Source organism: Vulpes vulpes, unplaced genomic scaffold (assembly GCF_048418805.1).
Source record: "Vulpes vulpes isolate BD-2025 unplaced genomic scaffold, VulVul3 Bu000000662, whole genome shotgun sequence".
Lineage (NCBI taxonomy): Eukaryota > Metazoa > Chordata > Mammalia > Carnivora > Canidae > Vulpes > Vulpes vulpes.
The window spans coordinates 140,569-158,780 of record NW_027325700.1 but is presented as its reverse complement, the minus strand read 5'-3'; the positions used below and the strand labels follow the sequence as shown (position 1 = coordinate 158,780).

The following is an 18,212-nucleotide window of genomic DNA, read 5'->3' as shown; positions in this document are numbered from 1 at the left end:
AATCAGGAGCTAAATAAAAGATTGTTGTTTTAAACCATTAAATCTTTGGGATGATTTTTCATATAGCCAAAGCTATCTTATTATACAAGCATACTTAATATTTCTAAAAAGGCAATTTGTTTGAATTTTGATATTTTTATTATTTTTATAAAGGCCCTATAATAATGAACATGCAATTATCATTTAGTATAGAGTTATTTTCAGCTCTAGTCACACAGCTCTGTGCTTATTGTGTGGATGCCTGGAAATCCGGCACTGTCTTTCAGCCAAGATAAAGGCATTTACCTTTAGGCATTTACTAATGATTTATCATGTGCTATTTAATACCTGAAACTCCCTTGTGGCTCTTAGGCCCAGTTGGTTTATTGATAGCTTACACCTTGTGTAACCAGTTAGCCTGAATTAATTATGTAAACAGGGTCATGAAAGACCTCACTGGAAACTTTCCAGTTGCTCTCCCCAAATTAGTATTTGTTTTACAAATTTTGGTAATTCAATCTAGAAACAAAATACATCCTTGTGTTCATAGTAATGCTTAAGGCAGGTGCTTCTGGAAGTTTTGGGGCCCCTAAATCTTGCCTGAACTCTTTTTTTCTGCTCTATAGTATCTTTTGCCCTTATTAAAAGATTTGCATTAATATGCTTTATGGTGACTCTATAAGTCTTTTCAATTAACCGATGTGTTGCACTCTGCAGGCTGTGTGTGAGTGTTTAGGTGCTCTTCAAAAATTAAGAACAAGATTTGTGAATTTTTTCTTAGTATAGATCTAAGGAAACCATAGCTGCACAAGATCAAGATCAAAGTTAAATTTGTTTTTTGTTTTTTGTTTTTTTTTTTTTTGCTTTTTGATAAGGGTCTTTGTGTATGTGTGTTTATGTGGTTACATTTTGTTTGAAATTCTGGTTCTGGAGCAGTGTAAAGAAGTTCAATTACGAAAAAGGGAAAAGCGAAAACATGAAAGTCAGCTTCAAACACAAAAAGTAAACATATATTATTCACAAGTATAAGGACAAGAAAATAGAAAATGATTTAACATTATAATCCAATGACAAGTCAAAAGAAAAATAAAACATTTAATAGAATCAACTTCACACATGACAACAATAGAACATGATTAAAGGATATTAGGGCTGTAAACAGAACACATGCCCAAAGTAATATCTTTTAAATACTGGATATGTTGCCTGAATATCCCTTGATAAAAATTCCCTGAAGTTGATGATTTAAGGATTCCTGGTGAAATTCAAACATGTTACTAAAATATGGAAACAGCTTATTAATTAAGCAATATATGCCCCAAGACTATGAGCAAAAATATTATTTTTGTAAATTTCCTAGAGAAGAAAGTTCTTGATAAAGTTGATTGTAGCACAAAAGAGCTATGATTAAGTCAGCAAGAATATTTGAAGGTGTAGTGGAATAAAAGGACTAGAGGGTATGCTAGAGCAAAAAGTCCTAGAAACACAGGAGTAATGACTGAGAACAGAAACACGGAAGATAATGGTTATTTCGACAAAGGAAGTAGTTACTTAATGTGGATCATGGTTTCTTCATAAATGTACAAGGGTTTACATTTACCCCACGGAGGTGTACTACAACCCCACAGATCTCTTAGAGCATACTACACCTAAAATACTGAGCTGAACACAGTGAAAATACTCAATTGTTTACTGTATCCAACATCCTCCAAGTGCAAAATACTACTAGAGAGTGGCTTAATTCCACTAATATTATGTTACTAAGTATTATGGGTTTATACACTATAAGTTTTAGTTCATGTTTATTGAATTAAATTAGTTCTGTCACCTAATAATGGAGCAGCAAAGGAAATTTTGTTTAAATGAAGGTCCCAGTAAATTATATCTGAATCAAAGAATCATGGACTTGCAGGGCCACAAGCAGGCCTAAAAGTCATCTCGTACAACACCTCTTCTAATGCGTGAATTTACGCATTACATTCTATTTGAACACTTAATGATGAGCAGCATATACCTTCTGGAATTAGCTTATTTCATTACCAGTAGGCTCAGAGTTTTAAACTTATAAAACTTTTAAAGCTTTAAAGTTCTACTTTCAGGTCAGCAAAAGCCTACTCTCCTTTAACTTCCACCCAAAGCAAGTCTACTGATAGCTCTTTCATATCACAACCATTCAAATATTTCAAGATATAGTATCTTTTTATTTCAGAAAAAAATATTCCAAGTCTTCCAAATTTGACTGACCAGTATGGTTCCAACTTCTGTCTCCATTCTTCAGAGGTAGGCTGACCACCACAGAATTATGCTATACCATCAACCTCCCACCCCCTTCTCCCTGTCCTTCATCTTATATTTTACAGTTCACAAGTTTATTTTTTTAAAGATTTTATTTGTTTATTCATGAGAGACGAGAGAGAGAGAGAAAGAGAGAGAGAGAGAGAGGCAGAGACACAGGCAGAGGGAGAAGCAGGCTCCACACAGGGAGCCCAACGTGGGACTCGATCCTGGGTCTCCAGGATCATGCCCCGGGCCGAAGGCAGGTGCTAAACCCGCTGAGCCAGCAGGCATCCCTAGTTCACAAGTTTATGTCACAGTCACTGTGAGATTGCTTCAGCATATTGTGAACTAAATCTCCTAAGTCTTTTCAAACAATCTGCTACTAAGGCAAGACCCTTCACCTGCTATGTAGAGGGCATGTGTGAAGAGTTGGTTTATCTCTATTAAATTCCTCTTGTTAGAGTTTTCCATTGCTCCAGCTATGACAAGACTTCTATGAATCTTGATTCTATCATTCACTGTGATTTCTGCCCTTCTCTGATTTGTGTTATAACCAAACTGAAGGCCTAATCTTTATCAGCTCATATCAGAGTGAGCATCAAATAGCCTAAGCAGAGTGGCCTTTCTTGAAGTCTATTTCCTCAGTCTTCTCAACGTAATACATACTGAGCCAAGGTAAGATGCCTTGATGTACTGGGCTTGTGACATGGGCAGGGGGGTGGGGTGGGTGGGGGTGGGACACCACTCTCCGACACAGGTCAAACAGAGTAGAAGGCCTAGTTTTCACTGCTACCACCTCCTGAGACATGGTGTTAGATATTGTTTTAATAAAATAAACCAATCCCAAATGTCTTAGTGTAATACATGAATTTTATTTCTTTCAAGCAAATCCATTGCAGATATTTTTGATCAGGTGTATGGTAGGCAAGCTTATTCTACACAGTGCCCTTAGAATCTAGGCTCTTTCCCTCACACAACTTTTTTCTCAGTCCTTCATGTCTAGGAGTGTGGGTAAGAGAACACCTGAGAGAGGGTGAGGGATTATATGGTGGAGCATGCATGTGGCACAAAGCATTTTCACCAACATTCCTCTGGGCAGAAATCACTTGCCAGGTCTCATCTGTAAACATAGGGATTGGGAAAAATAGTGGTTTTGCTTACAGATGTGGAAAATGGAAAAAAAATTGAAACTATATCATGAGAGGGGGAACTGGTATTTGTAACTGGGGACACTTTGCTAAGAAATATCCCCTTGGTACCAGAAAGACAAAAATAAATTGATGTAAACAATAATTTAATATTTAAATAGTCATTCCTAAGAAACTTGGGCAGTGTGCCAAAATATTCTTTCCTTTCTCTCTCACATTGTTATTTCTCTTATTTTTCAAAATATTCTTTCCTTTCTATCTCACATTGTTATTTTTCTTATTTTTATTTTTTAACGATTTTATTTATTTATACATGAGAGACAGAGAGAGAGAGGCAGAGACATAGGAAGAGGGAGAAGCAGGTTCCATGCAGCAAGCTTGATGTGGGAGTTGATTCCCAGACCTGGGATCACTCCCTGAGCTGAAGGCAGATGCTCAACCACTGAGCCACCAGGCGTCCCTCTTTCACATCATTAATGGAGCTGTCCTAACTGCCAACCATCTCAGTATGGCTGCCTGCAGGGCCCAGCGTAACACTCAAGAGAATAGCACCTGGAAAAGGCCATAGAAACTATGTATTGTTGACTGGAATTATTACTTAGTAATAAGCAATGCCAGTCAACACTGTGTCTGGTGACTCGTATTACAAACTTTCTCATTTAAATGGTAAATATTGCAAAGTTGGACCTCTACTTTTTGAATAACTCTTTTTGCCTTATCTCCCATCTTCTCATCCGCATTTAATAATATCTCTTCCATCTTAATATATAGGAAATTAAAAACACTTTTTTCTATAATGGTTTTATTTGTATAATATAAAAACACCAACTTAAGGAAAGTTTTATAAGGGGCATCCAGAATACTATTGCAAAACTAGCTAAAATAATCTAATCAAAAAGTTTAATATGCAAGATTTTAATGTACACACAAATTCCTTAAGTTTTGGTTTATTTCCCTAAACATTTTATTGAAAACTAAAATTATATCCTGCTTTACGAATACATAGTAATGGAGAGAGAAGTTAGCATAACTAAACTTTAGCAAAGATATACTCAATATATGAGATAGTCTAATAAAGTCACATTTTATATTGCATTTGAATAGAATCAGGAAAACTTAAAAAAGATGAATTAGAGCACATGGGAAAACAACAAGGTTTTGACATTTTAGTTATGGAAGCACGGTATTTAGCACTTTAAAATGAGAATCATGGTCTTTGTAATTGGTTGACTATAAGAGTACATAACTTATGAGATAAAGATAGAAGTAACACCGGAGGAGATGGTAGAGTTTATGAATAAAAACTGACAAACCGGGGCATCTGGGTGGCTCAGTCATTTAAGCCTCCAACTCTTGGTTTCAGCTCAGGTCATGATCTCAGAGTCATGAAATCAAGCTCCATATCAGGCTCCATTATGGGTGTGGAGACTGCTTAGAATTCTCTCCTTGTCTCTCTCTCACTCTCTCTCTTTGTCCCTCTCCCCCATTATACACTCTCTCTTAAACAAAACAAGACTGATTAATAAATACCATACTCTATTTGTAAAACATAAAAACACAAAGCAAAGATATGAGGTAGAGTAAAATATAAAAGGAAGGACAATCATTAAAATATAAATTCCTCAAGTTAGTATTAAAGACTTGGCCATTTTGAAAATTTCCATAGATAGTGTCAAAAAATTAAACTTACCTTTTCCTCATGTGGGTCATACTGCATGTAGAAAATTTACACAGAAAATTATGAATAACTTAATACTCAATTAATATGTACATTAATAAAATATCCACTGAAAAAACTCCAACATTCATCATCTTCTAATATGTATCATCTGATATCAACATCAATAACACAAGATTGCTAGAACTCATACAGCAATTTGGTAGCGTGGCAGGATACAAAATCAATGCCCAGAAATCAATGGCATTTCTATACACTAACAATGAGACTGAAGAAAGAGAAATTAAGGAGTCAATCCCATTTACAATTGCACCCAAAAGCATAAGATACCTAGGAATAAACCTAACCAAAGAGGTAAAAGATCTATACCCTAAAAACTATAGAACACTTCTGAAAGAAATTGAGGAAGACACAAAGAGATGGAAAAATATTCCATGCTCATGGATTGGCAGAATTAATATTGTAAAAATGTCAATGTTACCCAGGGCAATTTATACGTTTAATGCAATCCCTATCAAAATACCATGGACTTTCTTCAGAGAGTTAGAACAAATTATTTTAAGATTTGTGTGGAATCAGAAAAGACCCCGAATAGCCAGGGGAATTTTAAAAAAGAAAACCATAGCTGGGGGCATCACAATGCCAGATTTCAGGTTGTACTACAAAGCTGTGGTCATCAAGACAGTGTGGTACTGGCACAAAAACAGACACATAGATCAATGGAACAGAATAGAGAACCCAGAAGTGGACCCTGAAATGTACGGTCATCTAATATTCGATAAAGGAGGAAAGACTATCCATTGGAAGAAAGACAGTCTCTTCAATAAATGGTGCTGGGAAAATTGGACATCCACATGCAGAAGAATGAAACTGGACCACTCTCTTTCACCATACACAAAGATCAACTCAAAATGGATGAGAGATCTAAATGTGAGACAAGAGTCCATCAAAATCCTAGAGGAGAACACAGGCAACACCCTTTTTGAACTTGGCCACAGTAACTTCTTGCAAGATACATCCACAAAGGCAAAAGAAACAAAAGCAAAAATGAACTATTGGGACTTCATCAAGATAAGAAGCTTTTGCACAGCAAAGGATACAGTCAACAAAACTAAAAGACAACCTACAGAATGGGAGAAGATATTTGCAAATGACATATCAGATAAAGGGCTAGTTTCCAAAATCTATAAAGAACTTATTAAACTCAACACCAAAGAAACAAACAATCCAATCATGAAATGGGCAAAAGACATGAAGAGAAATCTCACAGAGGAAGACATGGACATGGCCAACAAGCACATGAGAAAATGCTCTGCATCACTTGCCATCAGGGAAATACAAATCAAAACCACAATGAGATACCACCTCACACCAGTGAGAATGGGGAAAATTAACAAGGCAGGAAACAACAAATGTTGGAGAGGATGCGGAGAAAAGGGAACCCTCTTACACTGTTGGTGGGAATGTGAACTGGTGCAGCCACTCTGGAAAACTGTGTGGAGGTTCCTCAAAGAGTTAAAAATAGACCTGCCCTACGACCCAGCAATTGCACTGTTGGGGATTTACCCCAAAGATTCAGATGCAATGAAACGTCAGGACACCTGCACCCCGATGTTTCTATCAGCAATGGCCACAATAGCCAAACTGTGGAAGGAGCCTCGGTGTCCATCGAAAGATGAATGGATAAAGAAGATGTGGTTTATGTATACAATGGAATATTACTCAGCAATTAGAAACGACAAATACCCACCATTTGCTTCAACGTGGATGGAACTGGAGGGTATTATGCTGAGTGAAATAAGTCAATCGGAGAAGGACAAACAGTGTATGTTCTCATTCATTTGGGGAATATGAATAATAGTGAAAGGGAATATAAAGGAAGGGAAAAGAAATGTTGGGAAATATCGGGAAGGGAGACAGAACATAAAGACTCCTAACTCGGGGAAACGAACTAGGGGTGGTGGAAGGGGAGGAGGGCGGGTGTTGGAGGGGAATGGGTGACGGGCACTGAGGTGGACACTTGACGGGATGAGCACTGGGTGTTTTTCTGTATGTTGGTAAATTGAACACCAATAAAAGTTAATTAAAAAAAAAACATCAATAACAAACGTAATTTTAGTGAAAAAATGAGATGGAAATAGGAATAAAAATTATTGCGCAAAAAATAGAAGAAACAAAAAAAAACAAAAAAAATAAAGAAATAAAAAAATAGAAGAAACAGAAAATGTTAGAGAAAACTACTTACATATTATCTACTTTTGAAAATATACTACAATGGAGTCATAGTCATATTTTCTACCTGGAGATGAAATACTACTGTTAGGGAAATAGGAGATGGAGACATAAGAGACCAAAATCTCTTTTGCAATGACATAGGCCAGTGGAAGAGAGGGTGAAAGAGTAGTAGCAATGAGCCTAAAGAACATGCATATTTGTTGCATATTTTTCCCCCAACAGGAGAGACTTTGACATTATAAATAACTTGGTTTTCTTCAGGGACAAAAGCATAAAATCTTGAAAAAATAGCAAATCTCAAGGAAATAAGAAATTCGAGAGGACATGTGGTATTAAAAATAAAAAACTTATAATTCAAAATTTTGTGAATTTAATCTAGTTTCAACAATTTTAAACCATATGTGGTAAACTTACATACATCAGTAAGCAAGTCCACATTCCCAATATTGACATGTAAATTAGAGATGCGTCAATAAATGCTACATAATTTCACTGAAATTTTCCTTTATTTTCCAGCCAGATGAAAAGTAAAAATGATAGTTAGATGGTGAACTGGGCATCCAAAATACAAAAACATCATTAAAATAATTCTGCAAATTAGCACAACTTCTTGTGTATCAGTTAACACTATGGTGTATAGAAACCAGGTTAAATAGCATCTTCAACATTTCATTATTAATGTCAAACGGTTAGTTTGCAGTATAACAAGACACCTATTCCAGTGATCTATCATTCATCTCAAGACTGCATTTTGCAATTTGAGTCTAGAAAACCTATTAGAAGAAGTACTGAGACTTTCCTCTCTCTTCATTCACTAAGAAAACAAAAAATCACATTTTTCCCTTCAAGCCAATAATAAATAATAAATTATGTCAATTTATGTGTGATAAGAAACTTCTAATTCTATACAGTAATTTCTATCACCACCACCCTAATTAAAGTGTCCTTTTGTTTTGACTCTATTTTAGTATTTATGTGCCTTACAAACATTACATTTTATGGCATTTTGAAGGAGAACATTACTCTTTATGTGGCACAACCTCTTATAAAAATATAATACCACAAAGAGGATTTAACAACAACAAAAACATGGTACAGAGCTTTTTTGTGGGTTTTCATCTACATAGTAAATGAACTCATATACTATGGAAAATTTGGCTGTAAGTGTAGTTTTTTCTTTAAAGAATTCTGCTAAAAGACATCAACTTGACCTATTTTATGCTAGTTTTCTACTCTTTCTACAGAATACAGACAACATGCAATTAAGACATATTTAGTAGGTATACTTTAGATTTCACAGAGACTTTTGGAAAAAAATCTTTCCAATTTAGATATGGTAGGCCTTGTATAAGAATAAATCAAGAACTAAATAAAGCTCAGAAAAAATCCTTTATATCCTCTATATCCTCAATGTATCTACTCTTTTGGTGACCTGAATTTATCTATTGTAAAGGACTATGAAAAATAGGTTGGCGACTTTATCATTGGCCTTAAATTAATTGAAAAAAAAAAAAAAAAAGGAAATCCTTGCCATGTTATTTTTCCAACATGACAAAATTTTAGTTTTCTAAATAGCTATCATAATTGAGATAAATACAATACTGTGGGTACAGAGGAGAAGAAATTAAAATTCAAGCAGTTATAGACAATATGCAGAAGTATTACTAAGAAGTTGCATCTAAGTCTGGTAAAGAATGAGTAGATGTCTGTAGAGTGAAAAAAGAAAGAAAGGCCATCCCAAATAGAAAGAAAAGACGTGAGAGGGTATTGTTGCAAAGGAACATAAAAATGCAAAATAACTCATAAGGGCAGAATATTATGTCGGTTTTTTAAAAAGACTGATTTTGAGAGAGAGAGAGAGAACACTAGCAGGAGGGGCAGAGGGAGAGGGAGACAGACAATCTCATGTAAACTCCATGCTGAGCATGCCTGCGGTGGGGCTAGATCTCACAACCCGGAGAAAAGGACACTGAAATCAAGATCTAAGTGGAAACCAAGAGTTGCATGCTTAACCCATTGCACCACCCAGGCGCCTTGAAGATTATGTTGTAAGTAGAGATCAATACAGGAGTTGTGTGTCATGGTAAGCAGTCTGAGCTTTATTGTATAAGCAAGTTAAAATGCAATTACAAAAACAACTAAATAATTTCATTGTGCATTTACTATGGGCCAACTGGATGAGCAAGTACCTGTCCTATTTTTTTTAAGTATTTATTTATTTATTTATTTATTTATTTATTTATTTATTTATTTATTCATGAGAGGAGAGAGAGAGAGAGAAAGGCAGAGACACAGGCAGAGGAGAAGCAGGCTCCATGTAGGCAGCCTGACATGGGACTCAAGCCCGGGTCTCCAGGACCACGCCCTGGGCTGAAGGCAGCGCTAAACCACTGAGCCACCCGGGTTGCCCCTACTTAATTTTTAAAACATCCTTTGAGCTGGGTACTGTGAATCTTCTATTCATTAAGAGGAAAAACTGAGGGATAGATAAATTCATTTGCTTGTTTGCAAAGCCCTAAGTTGTACCTGAGCAAACAAAATCCAGAGCCTGTGTTCCTCAATGCTGCAATACTCTACCCATCCTAAGAAACCATATTTTTATTTTTTTATTTTTATTATTTATTTATGATAGTCATACAGAGAGAGAGAGAGAGAGAGGCAGAGACACAGGCAGAGGCAGAAGCAGGCTCCATGCACCGGGAGCCTGACGTGGGATTCGATCGCGGGTCTCCAGGATCGCGCCCTGGGCCAAAGGCAGGCGCCAAACCGCTGCGCCACCCAGGGATCCCAGAAACCATATTTTTATATGATGATGTGGAAGTATCAATAGTCCAAAGACACTTCCTCATTATAATTACTCAGTAATGTTTAATTGTGTCAATCTAATTTTAGTTTGAAATCTAATGAACAGGATAGGGAATCTTAAAAATATTGAAAATGCCTCATTAAGTATTCTTTCAAACTGTATTTCTTAGGTTGTTTTTTTTTTTTTTTTTTTGACATCCTATAGCATTTTTCTGTTACCTTTTATGGTCTTATTTTTTCATATTAGTGTTTCAGATGTAATTGTTAGTCTGAGAGTTTCTATTCCTAGGCTTTGTTGTTTTGTTTTGTTTTGTTTTGTTTTGTAAAAAAAAAAATAGTACATCAGCTTTGGTTCAAATGTATGTCTAAAATAAAATGATAAAAGACTTACTATGCTCTGGCTTTTAAGACACTGGAGTCCACGATGTAAAACAAATAAATAGAAAAAGGCTTTGGAATCTTACTCAGCTGAGTTCAAATCCCAGATCTGCTATGTATTCCAACTGACTAGGATTCCCTTGACTTGGCAAGATCACTAATTCTACTTGATGCCTTTTTCTCTTTTCTTCTTTTTCTTTCTTTTCTTTCCCTTTTCTCTTTCTTCTTTCTTTCTTTTTTTAAATATTTTATTTATTTATTCATGATAGTCACACACAGAGAGAAAGAGAGAAGGCAGAGACACAGGCAGAGGGAGAAGCAGGCTCTGCTTCCCCCGACGTGGGATTTGATCCCGGGTCTCCAGGATCGCACCCTGGGCCAAAGGTAGGCGCTAAGCCCCTGCGCCACCCAGGGATCCCTCTTCTTTCCTTTCTTTCTTTCCTTTCTTTCCTTTCTCTTTCTTTCTTTCTTTCTTTCTTTCTTTCTTTCTTTCTTTCTTTCTTTCTTCTTCTTTTTCTTTTTCACAGTAAATAATAATACTTAACTCATATGTTCCTGGTGGGAATTATATAATAGAATATTAAAATGCTTGTATATTGCTATATCTAATAGATCTAAAAATGGTACTGCCAATGTTATTGTTATTCTTGTTGTTGTTTCTGTTGTTTGCTATCACTAAGAACTGGCCAGCTAGCCATCTTCCAAGGTCACCCATCTTGCTACCTTGGTTACTGATGTTCACTTACTGCCAGATTTCTTATGTGCAAAATCAATTATTTTTCTTTTTTTAAAAATCATCCTCTACTTAAGCTCTACTGCCAGTGAATCTCTATTAACTGATACAGTCAACTGACCATAGGCAAAAGGGCCCAGTATGTCTTGGTTAACTTGACCAATCAATAAATGTAAATATAGAACTATAATTCAGTTAAATTTATTGAACGCATTATTTTTGGTTAGGTATCATAAGTGGAAAATTCTCATCATTCTTAACAAGAATCTTTGTATTAAGATCTTTCTATATTTAGTATCTTCATTAAATCAAATGACAAAGCAAAAAATGCAAAAATCTTATATCTTAATAAGATGTAACAATATCCGACAATCACTTCATACTTAACATACCTATTAAAATGATTGTGTGACCTAAGAATAATTATGATTGTGAATAACCAAAAACATAAAATTTCAAAGCCTGTTCTGTCTCCCTGTCAAGTTTAGTTCTGCTGAGGTACTGTTAAAATTTATTTCTAATATGGCTGGAACCACTACCATGACTCTCTTAATGTTTACACTTTGCTTAAATATACTTGAAGTTGAAACCTGTGCCCATGTCTGACAGCTATTTTAATTATGCTGGTCAATTGCCTCCTAAATTCAAAATCTATCATCAGATTAACTCTACACTTTTTGCCTCTACTTTGTTATCTTGTTTTTGGTCTTGAAAAGTATAGACATGGGCATTTTCTCCGTGCATGTACATTGCTTCTAGACTTTCAAAGGATGCCATCTCTAAAACTTTCTGAATTGAAGTCTAGAAGGAAGGATTCAGAATATATACTCCACATATCAGATCATGCAAAAGAAACATTTTTCTTGAAGTTTTAAGACAAAGAATAAAAAATACCTCTCTACTGTGGTCTCTGAACAATATTCTTGCCACCCTAAGCATGGTTTATGGAACATCAGTGGCATCAAGACCTAGGAGGCACCTTAGAAATGCAGACTATCAGGTCCTATCTCACACATTCTAAATTAGATTCTGTTTTTATCAAATTCTCCAGGCAAATCATATATGTACAATAAAGTTTGAGAAGCACTGGTGTAGGTAACTTTCACCAAAAATATAAATTATATTTCATGTGAATTTCTTAGAAATTTGTGCTAACTGTGCATTTATTTCAATGGATTTAGAAGTTATATTTTCATATTCTTTCCTAGTTACAAGCGCTAAGTTCAGTTCAATAAGATAATTCAAATGTTTGTACTAGGCAAACCCAAGACACATTCAAACTACGTATTACTCATATTAAATTTTAAACACAAATGTATTTCAAAGGAATTCAATCTATATATTTTGAACTTATTTACATTTAAATTTTTTAAAGCATACTTTTGATGTCTATAAAGTTTCAAGAGTTGTGTGTGTGTATGTTAATACCAGAAACTTTAGAATATTATTCATGCATCCTGAAATTTAAAACTAAAGTTTTAAAATGTATTTAACTCAGAAAACTGTGATTTACAATTCCAGTCCAAATTAACATTACATAAAATAATTTATTGCACCAAAGTTCCAAGATAAAGAAAAATCCATTTAAAGCAATCAATTTGCTATTTTTAACACTTTGGAGCAAAATATAGTGATAGGCTTCGATTATGCAATTTTAAGTAAAATGTTGAAACCATAGTGACATATATGGGTGAATATTTAACTTTTTCCTTATATTACCTCTCAAGTAATTTTCAAATATTAAGACTAAAAATGAGGTTTTATTCATAGGCATGCTGTTTAGATATATGTGAAAGATTGATAGTAACATCCTAAAACAAAACAAATCAAAAACAAACAAATTTCCAAAAGTGCAATCGTACCAAATACCTAAGCAAAAAGTGTAGAAAAGAAAGGGAGACAATTAGTGGGGTACATAAAGTCTAAGAGAAGGCATAAATTATACAAGCAGATCTATCACATTTCCCATAAATAAGTAAGAGAGTTGCATTAGCTTCCCTTGTAAATGAGTCAGGAATTAGCCAGGCATACTACTCATTTGTCTCTCTTTCACTAACATATTTGTCTTCTTTCTCCCTAAATCAAATGAATGATCAATATGATGTAGCTATGGAGATATTGACTTGGTTTTCCTATGGTCTCCGAGAATAAATTTCACTGATATTTTGGTTGTATACAATTCTTACTTAAAACAAAACTAGTGAAGATGATAATCTATCATCTAATTTTAAGTACATGATAATTCTATTAAAAACAGATTTTAATGAGATTTGCTTTTTCTCTAAATTACCAGTACACTCTCCTAAGTTATTAAAACTTTATTGTGCAAGTAAACAATGCATTTTCTTATTAAGCTCATCACTAAATAACTAGAGAAGTCTATTCTTTATGCTGTGCTCAAAATTAAGCAGATGTAATTGGAGTATATTTTATACCTGTCTTTTCTGCAAGCACAACCAACTTTCAGGTATATGTGAATACACCTCTTACTTGTTTTTAATCTTTTCCTTTCTTCTATTTCCTTCCCTTTCTTCCTCCCTCTCTCCTTTTCTTTTCTTCTTCCGCTTTTCTTTCTTTCCCTTTTTTCTCCACTTTTTTTTTTGTCTTTTTGCTTTGTTTTTAAACAAGGCCAGAAACTTAGTGTCGAAATCCAATCAAGGAGCTACCAAGAACAAAGAAAAACCCAAATTTTTGAAAACTTGAGGTAAAGAACTATGCCTTTTCTCTTTTGTATCTCTTCAATTTACCATGCTTGTGAATGACAGGGCCTTACTATGCTGACTTGAGTTTATTTTTAGAACGGATATGCACAGAAATATTGAAATAGTATTTTTACAAGCTAGAAAGCTAGAATCTCAGTTTCCTCAAGGATTTTGTTTGCTTGTTTTCTTTTCTTTTCTTTTCTTTCTTTCTTTTTTTTTTTTCATAGCAGTCCCTACAATTACAACCTAAATTTGTAACTTTAGGTAATATAAGAGTACCCTAATTAGACTGCCTTGTCATCATACATGAAGCCTCACCTAGTCCTGGGATCCCTCAAAGAGCTACCTCAAAGTTATATAGAAACAGAAACTAATATTGATCTATAAGAAACCAAATCATTGCATAAAGCTGTGGTTTCTAAAGGTCAATCCACACCTGATCATCAAGTGAAAGCCTGGGGCCATCAGGGTACATCAAATTTAGGTAACAACAGAGGTAGTAAGAACTACTAACTGACCTTAACAGAGTATGCCTTTTAAGGGGAAGATAGCTCCTGAAATATGATGTTTATGAATATTTCAGTTTTTTACCATCCAGTTAAACTTTTCTAAGTGCAACAGCAAAATCCCTTACACCCTACTTCTAATCTAAAAACACTAATTGGGATCCCTGGGTGGTGCAGCGGTTTAGCACCTGCCTTTGGTCCAGGGCCCAATCCTGGAGACCTGGGATCGAATCCCATGTCGGGCCCCCGGTGCATGGAGCCTGCTTCTCCCTCTGCCAATGTCTCTGCCTCTCTCTCTCTCTCTTTGTCTATCATAAATAAATAAATTAAAAAAAAATAAAAACACTAAATTTTTTTTTTTACCAATATCATTCCCTAAAATCTATTCAAATTCTGGAAATATAAGATCAGAAGCCAAACTTTTTAGAATCTTTACATAATTCACATATGCAAGTATTTTACATTGTAGCCCAAAAGAGTCCTTCTCAGTCCTGACAAATGAACTTGAATATTGGAAACCTGCTTGGTAAAATTTGGACAAATTAACATCTTGTCAGGTTCTGACCTTCTGACCCATTCCTTTAAACTAATTTAGCTATTTATTATACAGTACAGAATACATGTAACACATAAAATATATGTAATTGACTGTTTATGTTATCAGTAAGGCTTCTAATCAACAGTTAAGTTTTTGGATAGTCAAAAGTTGTGAGCTTCTAACTGTGCAGGAGATTGGTGTCCCTAACTTCAATATGATTCAAGGGGCAACTGCATTAGCATTTTTAAGTAGTCAAAACCAACTTCAGAGACAGAAATAATACTTTATTTAAAAATAAATTACAGAAAGTTGTATTAAATAAATTTTCTTGACTACCTTAAGTCACTATTCTCAAACCATCTCAAATAGCAATAGGGTACTGAATGCTAAAACAAAAATAACTTATCAATGGACTCAGCAATTCTTCCTAAGAAAGTCAATAAGAAGGAGTACGGAAGAAATGAAGAAAGAAAGAGGCATAATTTTATCTCAAGGAAAAGCAATATCTGTTCTTTTCTCTTCTTCCAACATACATGAAAAAGAAAACTACAGTGAGAGAGTTTGACGAGGCAAAAAGAGGTGCTTTGTCCTGAGTAATCTGTCTGCAAAGGCAGAGAGACAGTTACTAGCAAGGGAAACAGTAAGAAATTATAAAATATACTATAAAATGAGTGCCAAGCAGTCACTAAGAACCTTGATGTGAAGAAGTCTAAATGTTGAAAAAAATGAAAATACTTAAGTTAAAAGAAACAAATTATGTTTATTTCTATGGCAAGGGCCTATATTTATATATAACAGAAGACCCAGAATTTCCAAATCAGTCCTACTTGAGACTGCATAGGAGTCAGACTGCCCGTATTTGAATCCAAATTCTGAATCATACTAGCTAAGCAAACTTGACCAAAATATAAATACGCCTTCCCCTCTGTCTCCATGCTCCTGGGACTATTTGTTAAAGATTAAGTTTGCAAGGCAACACACACACACACACACACATCAGTAAATATCATGCTCATAAAAAATTAAAGTAATAGTCATATTCACATTTTCAGGCTTGTATAAACATCTTATCGACCTACCAGTTTTTCTTCTTCAGGAATTAACATGCAAAAATAAAGCACAAGAAGTTAGGGGATTCCTTGGTTTTAAGATTCCCTGCTCCAATTTAGCATTTCAAAGTGAGGCCTATTTACCAAACCTCCAGTTACCTAAACGCAATTAAAACTCATAATCACTGGAATCCCTGGGTGGAGCAACAGTTTGAAGCCTGCCTTTGGCCCAGGGCACAATCCCGGAGACCCGGGATCGAATCCCACGTCGGGATCCCAGTGCGTGGAGCCTGCTTCTCCCTCTGCCTGTGTCTCTGCCTCTCTCTCTCTCTCTGTGACTATCGTAAAGAAATAAAAATTAAAAAAAACCTCATAATCACTGATCAAAACTTAACATAGTTTGTGTGAGAACATCACAACACATAAGACCTCTCTAGGAGCATCACCTGCAGAGCTGTTAATGAACAGGCACCTGAGAACATGCCTTGACATTGTTTCTATAGATAGAGGTGAAAAAGTACAACACAGGGAGGACAGAAGAAATAAGAAAGTAAGCTAGATTTAGAAAATTTATATATAAATGCAACTTTCCAAGAAAGAATACATGAGAGGAAAAGGCTTGGGAAGACAGTTGAGTAGTAGGACTCTAAGCTCACCTCATCCCATGTTTACAACTAGCTGAGTAAATGAACCAGAGAGTGATGCTAAGACTGGCATAACAAACTTCTCAACTAGTGTAGAGAAGCCACATTGGAGAGGTTAGGAAGGGTAGAAATGGTGATCAGGAGCTGCCTGCAGGAGGGAGGGACCTGTGGGCACTGAAAAGGGAAAATGCCAGGGAGCCTACCAGGGGAAAATGAATCCCCGTAATGTCTGGCTTTGAAAACCAGAGGGGCCAAATCTTTGAGTTTGTATAACCAGGGGGCCTGGTTCTTTAAAAATTAGCTGACTCAGGACTGAGAAAGCTGGGAAGACAAGTAATAATGAGTTCCTACCCTTAAAGAGAGAACAAGCCACAGACAGGCAACATATAAGCAACAGTTTGCACAAACCAGGGGCAAAGGGGAGGGAGATCTGTTTATACTCATTTCAGAGTGTATTGGAGGACTTCTCCAAGAACAAAGGAATTGGTAGGCGCCATTTTGCTCCTCCTCTAACCAACATAAACACAGAGCCACCTGCAGGAGGTGCTGCAGCACAGACAGTTGCTACCTAACCTACTAGCAGTGTACCGCACCCACGAATTCTCCTGAAGATGCACCCACTCCAAGCCTTCTGGCTTCAACCTTCGACTCTGGGCAAATTTTGTTAATACTGTGTGCACCCTGCCCAATCACCACCCCAGTGCTTGGTACCACACTTCAGCCACCACACTTCAGATCTCCAACCCAGAAATAGTGGCTCAGAGCAAACTTTGCTAATCCCACACAGGCATCTTGCCCATTCACCTTGTATACAGACAGGGCATCCTCAGCCACCACTACCACCACAGTGTGCTGTGCCCTGAGTGACCACTGGCCTACGGGGGTGGGGGGATCTCACATAAGACTAGTGCTCACTACAATTTTGCTAACACTACCAACTCACTCCCTGCAATTCTTCAGTCATGCCCCCCCTGAACTGGCCTACCTGTGTCTCACTAACATCACAGAGAGCAAGCATAGCTCACAACAGGCAGAGAATCAGTAAAGACCTCTGGACTGAAAGGAAAAATGACTAAGATACAGCACAAGGATGCAAGAAAACAACATAGAAGACTCCGCTAAAGTGCCAGTTTCAGGTGAACAGAAGACACTGGACTGCAGGGCACTGCAGGACCTCTTCTTCATAAAGCCACTACTTTCAAGAGCAGAAGATATAACTGACTTTCCTCACACAGAGAAAGAGACACAGAGAGGTAGAAAAATGAGGATACAAAGAAATATGACCCACATGAAAGAACAGGACAAAATCACAGCAGGAGATCTAAGCAAAACAGAATTAATATGCCATATAGAAAATTTAAAGCAATGATGATAAAGATACTCACTAGACTTCAGAAAACCATAGACAGCATCCATGGGACCCTTGAGAAAGAGATAAAAAATAACATATCAAAGATGAAGAACTCCATAAATGAAACTAAAAATACATTAGATGAAATAAATAGTAGGATACAGGAAATGGAGAAATGTATCAGTGACC

The 18,212-nt window shown here is 35.9% G+C and overlaps 1 long non-coding RNA gene across 1 annotated transcript in view; it reads right to left on the bottom strand.

Moving 5' to 3' along the window:
• Nucleotides 1-18,212, bottom strand: part of LOC140596670 (uncharacterized) — a 61,038-nt gene that overhangs the window by 29,459 nt on the left and 13,367 nt on the right. The window contains exon 2 of the long non-coding RNA XR_011998578.1: nt 18,058-18,094. This is a non-coding gene — a long non-coding RNA (uncharacterized lncRNA). The remainder of the gene's footprint in view (nt 1-18,057; nt 18,095-18,212) is intronic.